Source organism: Camellia sinensis, chromosome 12, assembly GCF_055761805.1.
Source record: "Camellia sinensis isolate YWXY chromosome 12, ASM5576180v1, whole genome shotgun sequence".
NCBI classification, from domain to species: domain Eukaryota; kingdom Viridiplantae; phylum Streptophyta; class Magnoliopsida; order Ericales; family Theaceae; genus Camellia; species Camellia sinensis.
The window spans coordinates 36,370,984-36,390,888 of record NC_138972.1 but is presented as its reverse complement, the minus strand read 5'-3'; positions in this window follow the sequence as shown (position 1 = coordinate 36,390,888).

Here is a 19,905-nt window from a genome sequence, read left to right as displayed (position 1 = left end):
AGACCACAAACTAAAATTTGAATTTTGTGGATCGAACTTTTGCCATTTTTCACAACGAATTTCACTGTTGTGATCAAAATTTTGAGACGAACAAGATGGTGCTAAAGTAGTGACGCCAATTGAACCAAAAATTATTTTATAAAATTACTTCCATCAGTATAATTCGACCTCGCTTTCGGCAAGGTTCAAAACAATAGCACCACCAACTATTATTTTCTTTGGATATTTTTCTGGGAATACAACACGTTGGTGATGATTAAATAAGCAAACAGAATCAACCAATGTCGAAGATTGACGATCAATAACTCTCTGAATTTTTGGTAAAATTCTTTCAAAAAAATTTTGTTCTTCCGGGCTGTAATTCGTCATCTGTGTTTATGTATAAACTTGCTCTAATACCACTGTAAGATAAACTTAACAATGGCAATGGATCGGAGTTCCCATGAGGGTGTTTATCACGCAAGAATATATAATCCATAAGAGAAAAATAAACAGACAATTCAAGTGAAATGAACCCACGTTTTGTCCATATATTTATAGCATATATGGTGGCTTTTGATCAATGGTTACAACCATTGAAATTGAATCATCAAACTCAACGGTTAACATTTTTCCAAACATTGTGACTCTTCATTCGAAATTCAAACTTCCAGTTGCTTCTTCCTGCCGAAAGGTATGCATCACCATATAAAACTTTGATTCGGTGTGAGAGGGTCCACGATATTATGGTGTGATCACCCCTCATACCTTCAGTTCAAACCTCAGATTGGTCTTGAAGTCTTGTGCGAGCCATTAATAACGAAGCTCAAAGAGAAACAGATATGAAAGTATACAATGTAGTAAGCATTGATATATATTCATGTATGTGCATGTGTTTGTTTTATAGCAACAAAGATTTGGTTGTATGATTATGCTTCGAGTCACGATGGTACTGAAAAATCTCCATCACCGTTTCTTTCTCTCTCTCTCTCTCTCTCTCTCTCTCTCTCTCTCTCTCTCATCTTCACTGTGTTTCATGCTATATTACATTTATATTCATATATATATATATATATATATATATTTTGTGATATCTTTGAATATGAAACCCTAATTTCTTGATCAAGGTTGAAATGATAAAAAAATGAAGAGTGCTGCTATTAGCACCTGCCAAAATTCTTTGGACCTCCCATTTTATAATTTTTTTTTATTACAATTATACCCTAAAGTAAAATTACATTAAAAGACATTATTAAATGGAACACCCACCTATCAATAAGAACTAATACTTTATAATATTGGACACCCACCCTCACCTCCACCTCCAACTCCAACTATATGTATTCCATGTTTGTAAACCCTAAACCTATTACTTTTCATAACCAATTAACATAAACCCTAAATCTATTATTTTTCATAATCATCTTCAATCCTGAATGTGTCATCTTCATCACCAACATCAACGCTATTGAACCTGAAAGTTTTACTTCAAGTATAACGTATACTTCATCACTTATTTCACTGTGTAGAGCAATGGAGGATGAGGACAACATTCTCAGTCGTTTATCTGTCTTGTATTAACATTTTCGGTCATTTTCAGTGGTTCTTGTTTTGTTCGAACTGTTCGGTACTGGTTTGCTGATTGTTAGAATTATGTTCGGTAATACAGTACTGAATATAATCCTTTCGTTCAATACATAGGTTCCGAACATTAATGCAGATAGTCATTTATGTAATTTTCTTTGTTAAACTAACTTAGAATGGAAAAGAGTGAATTGGAATGGATTTAAGTTATGTATTTTGAATGGATTTAATTCATGTTATTTTAAGTTGTGAATTGGAATGGATTCAAGTTACACAGTGATGAACAAATTTTGTTCGGACATACAGTGCTGACAGGATCATTATTGTTCGACAAAATAGTTCTGAACAAAATACATTTTTTTTACTACACAGTGGTGAACAAATTGAGTGGGTGTGCATTTCATTGTGAAAATATGGAGATTAGTTTTCTATTCTGAAAATATTATGGTGATTAGTTTTCCATATATATATATATATATTGTTTTCTATTCTTACAATTCGCATCAATCTTCACTTTCTCATCTGAATTTCCCAATCAATGGCAAATTCCAAAGAGACCCACGTCGTCGAAATCCCAATCGACGAATAACACCAACCCCACAAGTAAATGCATTGTATTTTCAAGAACCACTTTTTAGATGTGGTTAACGTTGAGAGAGAAGAGAGAGAAAAAGCTAGGGTTTTGAAGGGGTTTTGAGAGAGAGAGAGAGAGAGAGAGAGAGAGAGAGAGAGAGAGAGAAAATAGAGAAAAGAGACATCACTGATGAGGAGAAGAGAGGGAGGCAGAGAGTGGGTGTGGTTGGGGGTGTAAATTGCGTGCATTTACTTGTGGATTTAGGCTAAGGTTAATGTTGGAATGGATTCAGGTGGGTGTGCATTTCATTGTGAAAATATTATGAATATAGGTAGATTTGGTAATAAGTGGGGTGTCCAAAAAAATATTATTAAAATTTAGGGTTTAGGGTTGGGGTCCAAAGAAATGGGAGGTCCAAAGAATTTTGGTAGGTGCTAATAGCAGCACTCAAAAATGAATTTGTAATGTTTTTGTTTGATTTGCTTTTGTCTGATCTGCTTTTCAGCTCTGGTCAATCGAGATCCGTCATTGGCCATAAGATCTAGATCCAAAACCAACCCTATCCGATCTAGATTATCACAGATCAGAGGACTTATGTTCTCTTCTTTTTTATTTTCTTTTTCTTTCTATAGTTGTTGATTTGGTGTTGTTGATTGATCTGGTTGTGGTGGTCGTGGTCGTGGTCGTAGTCGTGATGATGATAATGATGATCAAACAGATAAAAAAAAAATTAGAACAAAAAATTGTAACAAATAGGAAAAGATAGGTCAGGAATTTCAACAGATTAAATTTTACACAGATAGAAATTTTAGCATATAAGAAAAAATATGACAAGAATTTAAACAGATAGACAAAAAAATTGAACAGATAGATATACATTTAAATAGGTAGTAAACGAAAAGTCAACAAATAAAGTCTAGAGGTAAAATTGGATACAACATGTCTTAGAGGATTTCTCAACAAACTATTTTACAAAGCGTGGACTTTTTACTAACAAAAAATATTAACTGAACCTAATGCCTTAGATACTTTCTAAATTGAATTTATTATCAATTTTCTCTTATATTTTTTCTTGGCAAGATAATAGATGGGTGTTTGTAACTTGAAGCTGTTGGATTTTTCTTAGGTGGAAGATTAGGAAAGTCTATAATTTATCACCAAATTTGTCACAAATTATGGCAATGCTATAATTTGGCAAGTCTTTTGCAGAGCGCTTGGAGCTCAAAATTGAACAAGTCTTGCCAAAATATGGCCTTAGCAACTTTTTTAGCTCTTTTAAATTATGAAAATCATACAAATACATATATATATATATATATATTGAAGGATGTTCGAAACGAGTGAAAGTGATATATATATTTTATAATATCAAAATGTCTATAAATGAGAGGATTAAAGTAATATTGGCTTATACTTGAATGACTCTTGATGTAAATAATCATTTTTCTAAACAACAATGAAATTTTCAAAAAATATTGCGTATTTTCATTTCAGGCATTTGGTTAGAATTTTATTTTATGGAGTTTTTTGAGTTTAGGTCTGCTCAAGATATTTTATTTCAATACGTCTATTAGCTAATTTTTTTAAAAAAGTGTCCACATACAAACATATACGCCTAGTTGAATGAAAGATGATTAGGTGTTCTGGATGCACTAAGGCCTCGTTTGGCAAGAGGCTATTTTAGCCAATTAGTCAAAAAGTTAGCCAAAAAGCCAACAACTCATATCAAAAAGGCAAAGATTCTCTTTTCTCTCTACTTTTTGCACATCTTTTTGTAATTAGCCAAAAAGTCATCCCAAACATACAAGTTTTTTTTACCTATCTTTTTAGCCAAATAGCCAAAAAATTACTAAATTAGCCTGTTCCCAAACGAGGCCTAAGTCACAATGCCAACCACCCAACACATAGCCCTGTCTGGTTCTACGGTAGAGGATGGCATTGAGACTAGTAATACGGTGCGATTCAAAAAATTGTGTTTATTTTGAAAAGTGACCATGGGATTAAGAGTCTTATGAGACTATGAAAGGCCTTAATTCAAAAAATTGTGTTTATTTTGAAAAGCGACCATGGAATTAAGAGTCTTGTTAGACTATGAAAGGCCTTGAATGAGGGGACTAATAGTGACCTCGGGGAGATGGTATTCAAAAATGAATCCATGGGGACTATGAGTTAATTGATTATTTTACCTTTGTGTTTGTTGCTAAATTTGTTATAATACTTGGAATGAGATTCATAAAATGGCTTATGTAATATTAAAGAGCAATGCTAGGTATCATGAAAAGTTTTTCATGAAAATGGTCATGAAAGATTTGTGACCTTTAGATTACACTTACAATAAAGCACCACACACTAATCAAGGTAATCTAAGGGTCACAAATTTTGTTATAAAATTCATGATCCCTTTCATGACAAAATTTTCATGATCTCTAACATTTCTCAATATTAAATACAAATAATTGAGTAAAATTTTATTAATAGTTGGATAGTTAATATTTGAAAATAAAAATAAAAATAAAAAATAATATTGAATAAAAATTTATTAATATTTGGATTCATAATACTTAAAAATAAATAAATAATAAATATAAATAAAGAAAATGAATAACATTGAGTAAAAATTTATTTATTCTTTAGTTGGTATAAGCCTAAATTTGATAATAATGCAAAGAGTATTTGTGAAATTTTACATGATTAATCTCACTCTTATCTCTCAAAACAAACATGAACTATTACTAGTCCACTAGTTATCAAACAAGCACAATTTTTCTTAATCTCTTCACTAGCAGTCCCCTCACTAACAATCATCTCCATTTTACCTCTAAAAACAAAATCGTGGATCCTAATCCTACCATTCACATTCCTGTGGCATCACCTGGCGTGCCTAGGAGCACTAAATAATTTCTTCCAACTGAAATGAGCAGATTTGAAGATGCTGGCGTCACATTTACTTCTATTTTTATTATTTCAAAACTTTAAGACTGGATAACTTTTATTATACACATTCATTTTAGGAGTTTTCTTAAGTGTGCAAGTGCACACCATGTGCCACTTACATAAAAAGTGTAAGTGCAAGGTGTAAGTATAAGTATAAGGTGTAAGTGTAAGGTGTAAGTGTAAGGTGTAAGGTGTAAGTGGGTTGCACATGGTGTGCAACCTCAAAAAAGGTGTAAGTGCAAGGTTTAATTTTTTACAAAAGGTGTAAGTGTAAGGTGTAAGTGTAAGGTATAAGGTGTAAGGTGTAAGTTGCACACCATAACCAAACCCTTCATTTTAATATAATTAGGGTTAACTCGTGCTATACACACGAGACTTTATAAATTAAAAAAATATATATTATAATTATTTTGAAGTGATTTAATATTTTATCTTGCGGTATATATGAAATTTATAAATTAACTTTTATGTTTATAAATTTTTAAATTAGTAGTTTAAAAAATTAAAAATATATATATATATATATATATATGTAAATATATATAAATATATTTAGTGTAATTTTAATAATTTGTATTAAAAAAAAGTTAAACTTGATTAAATAAGATTAACTAAGTTATGACATACATCTTCTTGTTATGAAAATATACAAATTTAAAAGTTATAATTAAAACAAATATATAATTTTATTATTAAATATGAAGTGAAGTGATATTTAACAAAAATTAATATGATATTTCTATTATTAATCCAATAATTTAAGTTACATTTCTTTTGATTTCAATTTCATAACTAAAAATATAATACGAATATAATATACACACGGATTTCTAGTCTTTATGAATAAGAAGGTTTCAAAATATTTTCAAATTTTCATCATTTTCTTTTAATTTTTTTTTATCTAATTTGATTTTAAATTTGAATAAAAATTTTGATTTGATATGAATTACTTTAACTTTTTCTTTAAATTTTTAGCAAATTTTAAAAGAACTTTCATTCTTATCCCAATTTTTTTTTTCTTTTAACCAATTTTGATGAAAAAACAATAATTTTCAACGTTTCATCTTTTTAAATTTTTATCGAATTATAATTTGATAAAAAAATATATTAAGGGTTGAAAATTCTCTCAATTGAAATTGCAGTGAAATAATATCTTAAAATAGTCAAAGTTTGAGTATGTGATTGATTGAAATGTATAATTTAATTAATTCTCTTCTCATATTTGTATAAAAATTGACACTTATAACTACATCATTATAAGTTGGATTATGAAAAAAAAATTGGGTTGTCAAATATTTTCCATTTGTAAATATCTTACATATTAAAAAATGAAAAAAAAAATGTGTAACTTTTTGATATGTGTTTATCAGTTTTGTTTGATGGACATAAATAATTGATGTTCCAATTTAAAAAATTAAAAAGTAAAAGAAAAAATAGATTGGATTTTTTTAGAAATAAAAGAAATCATCTAACTCTTCTATATACTATTAAGATGGACTATTTCAATTTAAAAAATTAAAAGGTAAAAAAAAAATAGATTGGATTTTTTAGAGATAAAAGAAATCATCTAACTCTTCTATATGCTATTAGGATGGACTATTTTAATCACATAAAAAAATAGAAATTATATTTAGATATTATCCCTATATATTATGCTATTATATACAACTATAATTGTAACAAATTAACTATAATATATATGAAAAGTTATATTAAGCTTTTATTTTCAATTCATTGAATTATAATTAACAAACTAACAAATAGCAGTAATGGTCTAATAGGATAGAAAGAGAATAAAAATAAAGAACGCAGTGATATTTAAAAGTTTTAAATTTATCTAGTTATACAAAAATCTAATGTTATAGTAAAATCTTGAATTCTCAAAAAAATTTCACATTTTTTATAAAATAAAATGACAAAAAACATTAAAAATTTGATACCCATTTGTTCAACTCCAATTTTATGGTCTTCACTCTAAGCCGGGATCATTAACTAATACTAATCTAATAGAAAAGACTAATAGAATAGAAAAGAACTATCTTTTCTGTATCCTTTTCCCGGTTTCGTTGCTATTGCGGACTTTATGCAATCCATCGGATTATATAGATATCCCTTCAACAAACATAGGTCATCGAATGGATCTCGGAGACCCACCAAAGCATGAAAGCCAAAATCTTTCAGAAAATGAATTCCTATTCGAATAGTGCATAACCGCATGGATAAGCTCACACTAACCTATTAATTTGGGATCCAATTCAAGATTTTCCTTGGGAGGTGTCGAAAATGAATTGGAATGTAAGAATATGAAGCCGAAAGCATCACTAACTTACGCTCTGACCCATGTAGCATGGGACACATGAAATCCCGTGTGAATAAGTAAGGACCACCTTGCAAGGCTAAATACTCCTGGGTAACCGATAGCGAAGTAGTACCGCGAGGGAAGGGTGAAAAGAACTCCCATCGCAAAAGTGAAAATAGAACATGAAACCGTAAGCTCCCAAGCAGTGAGAGGAGCTTGAGGCTCTGACCGCATCCCTGTTGAAGAATGAGCTGGTGACTCATAGGCTATGGCTTGGTTAAGGGAACCCACCAAAGTCGTAGTGAAAGCGAGTCTTCATAGGGCAATTGTCACTGCTTATGAAGAAAACAAAATCCGATCAAAATCCTTGGCATTGAACGGATATAGACACTTCGATTGCAACTATAATCACTAATAATTCTATTCTACAATGCAAACCTGTAAACAAACACATAAACCTCACTAAAACCGAAACAAAAACCAAACCAACAATAGAGAAAGAGAATCACACAGGAAAAAAATAAAATTAAAAAATAAATAAATTTATAGTGTGAGAATGTTACCTCCAACAACTTAAACCTCACATAACCCAATCTGCTAGCTGCTCTGCCAATGCCTGTGAAGTTTAGGAGTTGGGATGACTAATTAGATTATTTTTTAAATAAGACTTGAAAACTGATTAATTTGTCTCATTAAGTGATTTAAAATTTTGATATATATACATTAGAAAAATAGATAATCATATTACTAAATCATAATTCAAATGTAGATATTATCATATTTTCTTTTAGATCTATATCTAAATTCTTATCTTTTATATTTTTGTGTGGTTTCTATTCAGTTTTTTTTTAGTTTTTTTTTTCAATTTATTTAAGTGGGAGTTGTGGGTATCTATTTTTTTTAATTTAATTTATCGGTGATTTATATTTGTTTTTAATTATTATTATTTAGGTAAGTTATGATGTGAGTTAGATACGGGATATACATGTGAGTTTTATTAATTTAAAGTATAATGGTGTGAGATATTTTTAAATTAGATTTGTTTAGATAAATTTTAAAGATTTTTAAAATTTAAAATTGGATATTGAGATGCAAAAGAAAGATTTTAACTGAATAAATAAAAATCAAATTTATTAAGTTTATCTGTTTGTATATCTGATTTTTAGTTTTTTTTTTTTTTTTTGATATGTTATAATATAATATATAAAATATAGATAGATATCTACAACTTTCATAAAAAAATATTATTTGATTTTTTGGTGAAAAGAGAAAGAATGCAAGTTTTAATATATTTTTTTAGATCCATATCTAAATTCTTATCTTTTTTTTTTTTGTGTAGTATTTATTCGGATTTTTTTTTCAATTTATTTAAAATAGAGTTGTAGGTATTTATTTTTTTTTAAATTTAATTTATCTGTGATTTGTATTTGTTTTTAATCATTATTATTTAGGTAAGTTATGATGTGAGTTAGATATGTGATAGACATGTGAGTTTTATTGATTTAAAGTATAATGGCGGAAAATATTTTCAAATTAGATTTGTTTAGATAAACTTTAAAGATTTTTTTTTTAGTTTTTTTATTATGTTATAATATAATATATAAGATATAGATAGATATCTACAATTTTAATAAAAAAAAAATATTATCTGATTTTTTGGAGAAGGGAGAAGGAATGCAAGTTTTAATATTATTTTTTTTTGGAAATTGGTGAGAGAGATTAGGATGGAGAGATTATGAAATATTTTTGTTATTAAATAAATAAATCAATCAATAATTTTTTTAATCTATTTTGCAAATAAAAAAATCAATAATTTTAGAAAATTGATTAATTTGTCTCATTAAGTGATTTAAAATTTTGATAGATATACATCAAAAAAAAAATTTATCATATTACTAAATTGTTACCCAAAAGGCAACCTAAGAGAATGGGTGAATTAGGTTTTTACAAATAAAAATAATAATACCCTAATAAAAATTATGACTAGCACAATAGATAAATATAGTTGACGAAATAAAAATAATTAAAACAGGTGTTCTAACAACTATGTCAATTAATGATTTTAGCACAATAAAAATATAAAATATAGCTATGGCAATTTAAATAAAATAAAGAGATAAGGGAGAGAGAGGCAAATAAATTTATAGTGGTTCGGCTTCAACTCGGCCTACATCCACTCCTCAAACTTCACTTGAGATTTTTCACTATTCTCTAGCTTCACAGGGTGCTAGCAACCTTTTCACAGATGGAGCAATCCTCAACGGATTTTACACAGACTTTTCTAAGTCAAGAACACTGAGTGTACTACACTCTTACAATGTTAAAAAGAAAGTGTTTTTGCTTTTACAGAAAGCTACAAGAATTATTTCTCAAAGATAGATATAAAAATAAAGCTCTGGTTTTTCTATAAACCTCACACAGGAAAAATGGACTTAAAGTTATACGTCTCAGTGTATAATTTCTTGAAAGAGGATGTAAACAAAAATTGAAGAACACTTTTCAGAGAATTTTTTAAAGAATTTTTCAGAGAATAGATGTGAGTGATTATAGATCAAAGAATATTTTCTAATTATTTTTGTAACTTGTTTACATTAGAGGCTTTGGTATATATAATGAAACTTATAGCCGTTTATAGCTGTTATATTCATTTGAATTTATAGCCATTTATAACCGTTGTATTCATTTGAATATCTTCCACTCCATTATTACTAAATTGAATATCTTTCACTTGAATCTTTTGGCCTGCTACTAGGCTGGGCTGTTTGAACCTTTTGTCTGCTGCTGTGCTGGGCTGTTTGAACCTTTTGGTCTGCTGCTGTGCTGGGCTGTTTGAACCTTTTGGTCTGCTGCTGTGCTGGGCTATTTGAACTTTTGTTTTGGACTGTTTGAACCTCTAGTTTGGGCATTAGTTTTGGGTTGAAATGAATTCCTGATTTAAGCAAATATTAAATACATTCAAACAATATTTAGGATAAAAGTTTAGGTGAGAAATAATGGGACAAAATAAATTTTGATTCTATTTTTCTCTTTTAAATAAATTAAAACATAATTAAATAAATCATTAAAATAAATTTTGGATTCTATTAAAATATAATTAAATAAAGCATCAAAATAAATTTTGTATTCTATTTTTCTTTTTCAAATAAATTAAAATATAATTAAATAAATTATCAAAATAAATTTTGGATTCTATTTTTCTCTTTCAAATAAATTAAAACATAATTAAATAAATCATCAAAATAAATAAGTCTAACAATCTCCCCCTTTTTTTATAATGGCACACAATGATTTTTTGATTTGATTTGGGAGTAAGAAAAGCTCCCCCTCATGTCATGCTCTCTGAATTCATTTCTAAATACATAGGTTAGTACATGTGTAATAAATAAGCTTTAATTAGAGACATGATATGAAACTAAGATATCAAACTATAAATACATAATCATCAAATTAGTTTTCAAATAATACCATAATACATAACATCATAACAAAATAATACCATAATACATAACATCGTATAATTTCTCTCCCTGTGACATTATCAAAAGGAAATCATGGGTCAGAATCTGGAGGAGGAGGAGAAGGAAAATGATAGTGATAAATGGCATCTATACAATTCAAAACATATATATACACATAGATACGATTCGCGCGCCTCTCTCTTTTCCGTCAAAAATCGCGTCGGACACGCTTCCTTGCTTTTGCGTCAGCCGACCGACAAAAGTGAGACGGGTCAATCAGCTGCCTTGACTATCTCTCCCTCTTGTCGTCTTCTCCTCTGTCTTCTTCTTAATCACTCTCTTCGCCTTCTTCTTCCTCATTCGCTTCTATCCCTTTCGTTTTCTACGTAAGAGAGATAGAACAGAGAAACTGAGCAGAGCAGAAAGACTGCCAAAAACGACTCTCCTTGCGATTACATCTCTCTCTCTTACTACATGGCCTCGTCCCGTCCCCTTACTCTCTTGCCGGACCTGAATGATCCTATAAGCGCTGTTGGGCCGAGTGCCCCGGCTCCTACCTTTCCCAACCTTCCTATGATGTCGATTGAGCAAATAATGATAGCTTAATCACACATTGAAGCAAATCATTTCACACTGACGTCCTGAATGGAGACGGTGACTGCAGTCACAAAATTTGCTCACCGACTACAAAACAAGACGAGTGAGCTCCATCAGGTCAACGTCCAACTCTCTCTGCTCTAGCGCATGTACAAGGATGCGCGAGCAGAGATAGGCGCACTAAATGCCAAAAATAAAGAATTTAAACGGAAGACCACCTCTATGGCCTGATTTGGAGCAACTCGTTCTTGGTCTTTGATAGTCAGCGGGGAGTCGTCGCTCTCGACGAAAGCACGGGGGCAGGGCCTTCAAGGGCCTCCCAAAGTGATAAAAAGAGGAGGAAAACGATGGAGGTGGCGAATAAGTAAGATCTGCGTATGGCCGTAAAAAAAAATGAAGGGTTTTTTTTTTTTTTTGGTTATGTAAATATGTTTATATTGATCGGCGTATGGTCGTAATAAAAATGAAGGGTTTTTTTTTATGTAAATATTTGTATTTTGATATGTTTTGTTTTTATGTTTAAGTACTGAAAAATGAAATTAAAAAGCAGGAAAAAAATAAGAAAATTAAGCCCAAACAAAAAATAATAATGAGAAAAAAAATAAAAATAAAAGAAATTAAGCCTAATAGCAAAATAAAAAAATGAAATAATACTAGCAGAAATTAAACTTAATGGGACGTTGGTGTTGCTGGAATGGTAATGCAAAAAAAAAAATATCATGAGGGTTTAAAAAAAAAAAATCAATGTATGCAATAATTTTATCTTAAGATGCAGAACCCAAAAAAAAAAAAAAAATTACACAATTGAGAATAGCAAACTGTTAAGGAAAATAAATATATGAAGGACTTGAGAGCATTCAACTGATATAAATGTTTCCATATCAATGTAGTAATACACATATATCATTTTAACAAAAATTCAAGTTTCACAGTCATAACAAAACTTTTTAAGTAGAAATCGACATTCCAAGCTCGCCATGAATAAATTTAAAGCGATCTTCGCTTAGGGGTTTTGTGAAAATATCCGCCAATTACTTGTCAATGTTTACAAATTCAACTACAATATCCCCTTTTTGAACATGATCTCTTAAAAAATGATGTCGAATTTCAATATGTTTTGTTCGTGAGTGTTGAACTGAATTTTTTCTTAAATTGATAGCACTAGTATTATCACATTTAATAGGAATATGATTATAATGCAAATCAAAATCCTCTAATTGTTGTTTCATCCAAAGTATTTGGGCACAACAACTTCCGGAAGCTATATATTTAGTTTCGGCCGTTGATAAAGCAACAGAATTTTGTTTTTTGCTAAACCAAGATACTAATGAGTTACCAAGAAAGTGACAAATGTCACTGGTGCTTTTTCTATCAAGTTTGCATTCGGCAAAGTTGGCATCCGCGTAACTAATTAAATCAAATGCAACACCTCTAAGATAAAACAGTTCCAAATTTTGAGTGCCAACAAGATATCTAAAAATTCTTTTAACAGCACAAAGATGTGATTCCTTAGGATTTGATTGATATCTAGCATACATGTAAACACTAAACATAATATCGAGTTTACTTGCAGTTAAATAAAGGAGTGAGCCGACCATACCTCGATAGTTTGTTTGATCAATGAACTTACCTTTTTCATCCTTGTCTAGCTTAATGGATGTGCTCATAAGTGTTCCAGCTATTTTTGAGTCATACATACCAAAATTTTTGAGTAGTTCTTTTGTGTACTTAGCTTGGTTGATAAAAATTCCTTCCTTACATTGTTTGATTTGAAACCCAAGGAAATAATTTAGCTCCCTCATCATGCTCATCTCAAACTCATCTTGCATACACTTAGCAAATTCCTTACACAAGGTTTCATTAGTAGCACCAAATATAATGTCATCCACATATATTTGCACAATAAGTAAATCATCATTTTTAGTTTTAACAAAAAGTGTTATGTTAATCGTTCTTCTAGAAAAATTATTTTCAATCAAAAATTTACTTAATCGTTCATACCATGCACGAGGTGCTTGTTTCAAACCATATAAAGTTTTTGATAGTTTAAAAACATGATTTGGAAAAACATGATCTTCAAAACCTGGGGGTTGTTTAACATAAACTTCCTCATTTATAAAACCATTAAGAAAGACATTTTTTACATCCATTTGATAAAGTTTGAAATCTCTAAAACATGCAAATGCAAGTAACATGCGAATGGCTTCTAATCTAGCGACCGGAGCAAAGGTTTCATCTAAATCAATACCTTCTTCTTGATTGTATCCTTGTGCAACAAGTCTGGCCTTGTTTCTTATAATTGTGCCGGATTCATCAAGCTTATTCGAAAGATCTATTTGGTACCGATAACGGTATGATCTTTAGGTTTTGGCACAAGTTCCCACACTTTGTTTCTCTTAAATTGGTTAAGCTTTTCATGCATAGCTATCATCCAATGTTCATCGAATTCGACTTCTTGAAAGTTTTTAGGCTCAATCTGTGAGAGAAAAGCCAAGTTACTACAAATGTTTCTAAGTGAAGGGCGAATTTCAATACCTTTTGTAGGGTCACCTAGGATTAAATCCTTAAGGTGATTATGAACAAACTTTCATTCTCTTAGCAAATCATCATTGTTTCCTCCTTCTTGAGGTGGAAGAATAGATTGTTCAATCTCTTTGTTCAACTTACATGGTTGGTTCTCTTCTTTGTAAATACTTGAATCTTCCACATTTGGTTTCAAATCTGTATTATCACTAACAATTTGCTTTTGAGCAAAGATGTTAGTTTTATCAAATGCCACATGTATAGAGTCTTCCACAACAAGAGTTCTTTTATTAAAAACACGATTAGCTTTGCTAGTTAAGGAATAGCCAAGAAAAATTGCTTCATCAGATTTTGAATCAAATTTACCTAAGTTATCCTTACCATTATTATGCAGAAAACATTTACAACAAAAAACATGCAAGTGACTAATGTTGGGCTTTCTATCATGCCAAAGTTCATAAGGAGTCTTTTTGAGAATAGGTCTAATCAATACACGATTTAAAATATAGTATGTCATGTGAACGGCTTCGGCCCAAAAATATTTAGAAAGATTATTTTCGCAAAGTATTGTTCTACTCATCTCTTCTAAAGTTTTATTCTTCCTTTCTACTACACTATTTTGTTGAGGGGTTCTAGGTGCTGAAAAATTATGTCCAATACCATCCTCATCACAAAACAATTCAAATTTCTCATTTTCAAGTTCTCTACCATGGTCGGTTCGAATATTAGTAATAAAAAAGCCTTTTTCATTTTGAATTCTACGACAGAGTTTTGTGAAAGAAGAAAATGTTTCATCTTTGTGTGCTAAAAACATAACCCATGTAAATCTTGAATAATTATCAACAATAACAACATAATAATATTTACCACCTAGAGTAGATGTCCTTGAGGAACCAAATAAATCCATATGCAATAGTTGTAAAGGTCTAGTTGTGGAAATATGAGATTTTGATTTAAATGATATTTTAGTTTGTTTCCCTTGTTGAAAAGCACTATAAAGATGATATTTTTTAAATTTAATTTTTGAAAGTCCAATGACCAAATCTTTTCTCAAAAGTTTAGCAATTAAATCCATATGAGCATGACCAAGTCTTCTATGCCATAACCAACTATTTTCATTATTAACGTATCAACATTTAACATCACTAGCATAGAGATCATTAAGATGAAAAACATAAACATTTTCATGGCGATTACCAACAAATAAAGCTTTATGATCATTTGTGTTTTCAATTGTGCAATGTGATTTATTAAAAATAACTCGATTACCTTTATCACATAATTGACTAATACTAAGTAGGTTATGCTTAAATCCATTAACAAGTAAAACCTTTTCAATAGAAAGGTTAGGAGAAATACCGATGCTACCAATACCGATGATTTTTTCTTTCTTGTTGTCTCCAAAAGTAACAAATTCTCCATCTTTCGATAATAGCTTAGTAAAGAATGATTTATCTCTGGTCATGTGTCTGGAACATCCACTATCAAGGTACCACTTCCCTTCTTTAGCTTTGGACTTAAAACAAACCTACAAGATGACAATCAAGTGTTGGTTTTTGGTACCCATAGTTCTCTTGGGTCTTTCTTGGTTAGTTTTGTTAGATCCCTTAATAATCCAAATCTTTTTAATTCTCATGTTCATATTCTTTTTGAATGGACAATAAGATATATAATGGCCTTTCTTTCTACAATAATGACAAGTAATATGAGGGTGTGTCATGAGAGGTTCCTTTTCAAAAATTGTATTAAGATTCTTTTGTTTCTTAATAGGGTCATATCTAATACCTGCTTTATCAAAAATACATCTTTGATTTCCAAAAAGTATGTTGAGATTATCTCTACTTTTTACAAAATTTTCAAATGTTTTTTGTTAAATCATCAATATTGTTTTTTAAAGTAGTTTTATCATTAGAGGTAGTATCAAAATCATTTTTCAAAACAACCTTTTCTTTCTTTAATTCTTCTACATTAATAGATAAAGATGCAACAGATTTCTTCAACACATTATTTTTGGCACAAACTTTTCTAAATTTATCTTGTAGTTCATGGAATGGACTTTCAAGTTCTTCATAAAGAGTAGTTATCTCATCTTGAGTAGAGTCTTCATCTTCAAAAGCCATGAGACATAAGTTGGCTATTTCATTTTCAATTTCATCACTTGAGCTTTCATCTTCACTTTCTCCCCAAGCTGCTACCATGGCCTTTTTGTTTCATTTGTAGTCTTTTCCATGATTTTTCAATTTTGGACAATCCATCTTCATATGTCCAAGATTTTTGCACCCATAGCAAATAATAGACTCTTTCTTGTTATCTTTGTTGTACTCTTTCTTGAAAGGTCTTCTTCCTCCATAATTATTTTTCTTGAAGTGCTTTTTGAGATTTCTACTAAACATGGCATATCTTTCATCCTCACTGGAGTTTTCATGTTCTTCTTCATTTGATGAGGTTTTGAATGCAATTCCACTTTTCTTTTTGTTTTCAACATTCTCATGTCCTTTCATGGTGATTTCATGAGTCATAAGAGAACCCATAAGCTCATCCAATCCAAGTGTGGGGAGATTTTTGGCTTCTATAATGGTCGTGACCTTTGCTTCCCAATTTTTTGGTAAACACCTAAGAATTTTTCTCACCAACTCACTGTTAGTATAAGTTTTGCCAAGAGATTTCAAAGAGTTTACAATTTCAATAAATCTAGTAAACATACTTGAAATAGATTCATCAGAGTTCATTTTAAACAATTCATAACTACGAACAAGCATATCAATGCGAGATTCCTTCACTTGGTTTGTACCTTCATACGTTACCTCAAGTTTGTCCCAAATATCTTTTGCCGAATTACAACTTGAAATTCTATTATACTCCTTAGAGTCTAATCCACAAACAATGGTGAGTTTGGCTCTAGTATCAGCTTGCAATAATTTATGATCTCTCTCATCACATTTATCTTTAGTTTTAGGTATACTAATATTGTCTACTAATTTGGTAGAAATTTTTGGACCTTTGGTGACAATAACCCACATGGCATAATCAGTGGCTTGTAAGTATAAGGTCATCTTATCCTTCCAATGACTATAGTTGTTTCCGTCAAACAATGGTGGTCTATTGTGGATTATCCTTCAGCTAAGGTTGTCATAGATCGAAACTTCCAGATGGTTAAATTTAAAACAAGAGTCTAGGATCTGATACCAATTGTTACCCAAAAGACAACTTAAGAGGATGGGTGAATTAGGTTTTTACAAATAAAAATAATAATACCCTAATAAAAATTATGACTAGCACAATAGATAAATATAGTTGATGAAATAAAAACAATTAAAACAAGTGTTCTAACAACTATGTTAATTAATGATTTAGCACAATAAAAATACGAAATATAGCTGTGGCAATTAAAATAAAATAAAGAGATAAGGGAGAGAAAAAGACAAACAAATTTATAGTGGTTCGGCTTCAACTCGGCCTATGTCCACTCCTCAAGCTTCACTTGAGATTTTCCACTATTCTCTAGTTTCACAGGGTGCTAGCAACCTTTTCACAGATGGAGCAATCCTCAACGAATTTTACACAGACTTTCTAAGTCAAGAACATTGAGTGTACTACACTCTTACAAGGTTGAAAAGAAGTTGTTTTTGCTTTCACAGAAAGCTACAAGAATTATCTCTCAAAGATAGATATAAAAATGAAGCTCTGGTTTTTCTATAAACCTCACACAGGAAAGATGGGCTTAAAGCTATACGTCTCAGTGTATAATTTCCTGAAAGAGGATGTAAACAAAAATTGAAAAACACTTCTCAAAGAATTTTTTAGAGAATAGATGTGAGTGATTATAGATCAAAGAATATTTTTTGGTTATTTTTGTAAATTGTTTACATTAGAGGCTTTGGTAAATATAATGAAACTTATAGCCATTTATAGCCATTATATTCATTTGAATTTATAGTCGTTTATACTCGTTGTATTCATTTGAATATCTTCCACTCCATCATTACTAATTTGAATACATTTTGGCCTGCTGCTGGGCTGGGCTGTTTGAACTTTTTGGTCTGCTGCTGTGCTGGGTTGTTTGAACATTTTGGCCTGCTGTTGTGTTGGGCTATTTGAACTTTTGTTTTGGGCTGTTTGAACCTTTGGTTTGGGCATTATTTTTAGGTTGAAATGATTTCCTGATTTAAACAAATATTAAATACATTCAAACAATACTTAGAATAAAAGTTTAGGTGAGAAATAATGGGACAAAATAAATTTTGATTCTATTTTTCTCTTTCAAATAAATTAAAACATAATTAAATAAATCATCAAAATAAATTTTGGATTCTATTAAAACATAATTATATAAATCATCAAAATAAATTTTGGATTCTATTTTTCTTTTTCAAATAAATTAAACTATAATTAAATAAATTATCAAAATAAATTTTGGATTCTATTTTTTTTTTTCAAATAAATTAAAACATAATTAAATAAATCATTAAAATAAATAAGTCGAACATAAATCATAATTCAAATTTAGATGTTATTATATTTTTTTGAGATCCATAACTAAATTCTTATCTTCTTTATTTTTGTGTGTAACCATAGTGTATGAGAGAAATTGAAAAGGATGTTGCAGTAATGAGAAAAGTCAAAAGGATTTGTGGGTTGGGAGAAGTCAATAAATGCTGATTTTTTTTTATTATTTTTTTTTTTGGTTAAATCAAAAAATTAGAAAATTAGGATTAGGATGTTGGAGCTCCCACAAAGTTTGTAGATTATAAACCCCATTTTCCTTATATAATATATAGATTTATATTTTAAAAATATATAAAACTAATTGTGGATGGATGCAATTTGTTCTCCACAGGGAAATCGAGATGAGCTGTTTCTTCCTGTGCTCTGTAAAAAAAATACCGGGATGTCAGTGATCTCTCCCGACTAGAGTTGATCGGGAGGACCCTCCAACGATCAAGTTAAAATATGGCTTGGGCATGATATATCTGAAAGGAAAAACTTAGTTGTAATTGCTTGTGAAATTTTTGCTTGCCCCTTTGTCATTCTTGGCTCTGTTTTTTATAGTGTAGATACCTTGCATTTTGGCCGTCAGATGATTGTCTTGATCCAATGGTATTTTATGCCTCCAGACACTGTCGGAGTTGTTTTATTTTGGATGGCCTAGATTTAATTCGGACATGGGCTCTCATCTTTGATTATCGAATCTCTCTTATTGGATGATCATGTTATCAGGATATGCTGATCTTATATCCTCATTTTTGTCAATTTTGATCTCCATCGTCGGTTTCCAACTAATCCAAGGACTTTCCTTTGTGTTGCGTATCTCTTCTCAAAAAACGATCTTGTTCAAACCTTTTATCACGTGACTTTGTTCATTTTAGATGGACCTACCAAGGATAAGGGCCTGACCCTTACTTGGAGCTTGCCTTGGCTAGGCTAAAATGTTTGGGGCCGTGCATCAATTCTCTTGAGCTTTTGGTCAACATTTTTATCCTGCACACTAATATTGAATATAAAATTGTGTAAAAATAAAATAATATTTTTTTTAGTTGTACAAAATTGAGAATTTTTCAATTTATTTTAAAACTGATAAAATTGAAAATTCTGAGTTTCACACAACAATGTCTCATACAGTTGTTTCACCAATTTATTATTTTTTTTATTTTTATATAATTTTATATTTAATATTGGTCTTGTTTAATAGATTTCGATGAATAGTTTATATAAAAAAATTATCAAATTAGTGTCCTAAAGTGATTTAGTTATCAAATTAGTATTCTATTATTTATATAAAAATTATAAATTAGTTTTTGATGAAAATAAATAGTAAAAAGATATTTTTTTTCCCAAAAAAATAAAATCATATGAAAATGATGAGCATTTTTCATTTTTTCCACCAAACTAGTTATTAGTTATTTTACTTTTTTGAATATTTTTCAAAAAACAAACTTTGAAAATGAAAGTGTTTTTCA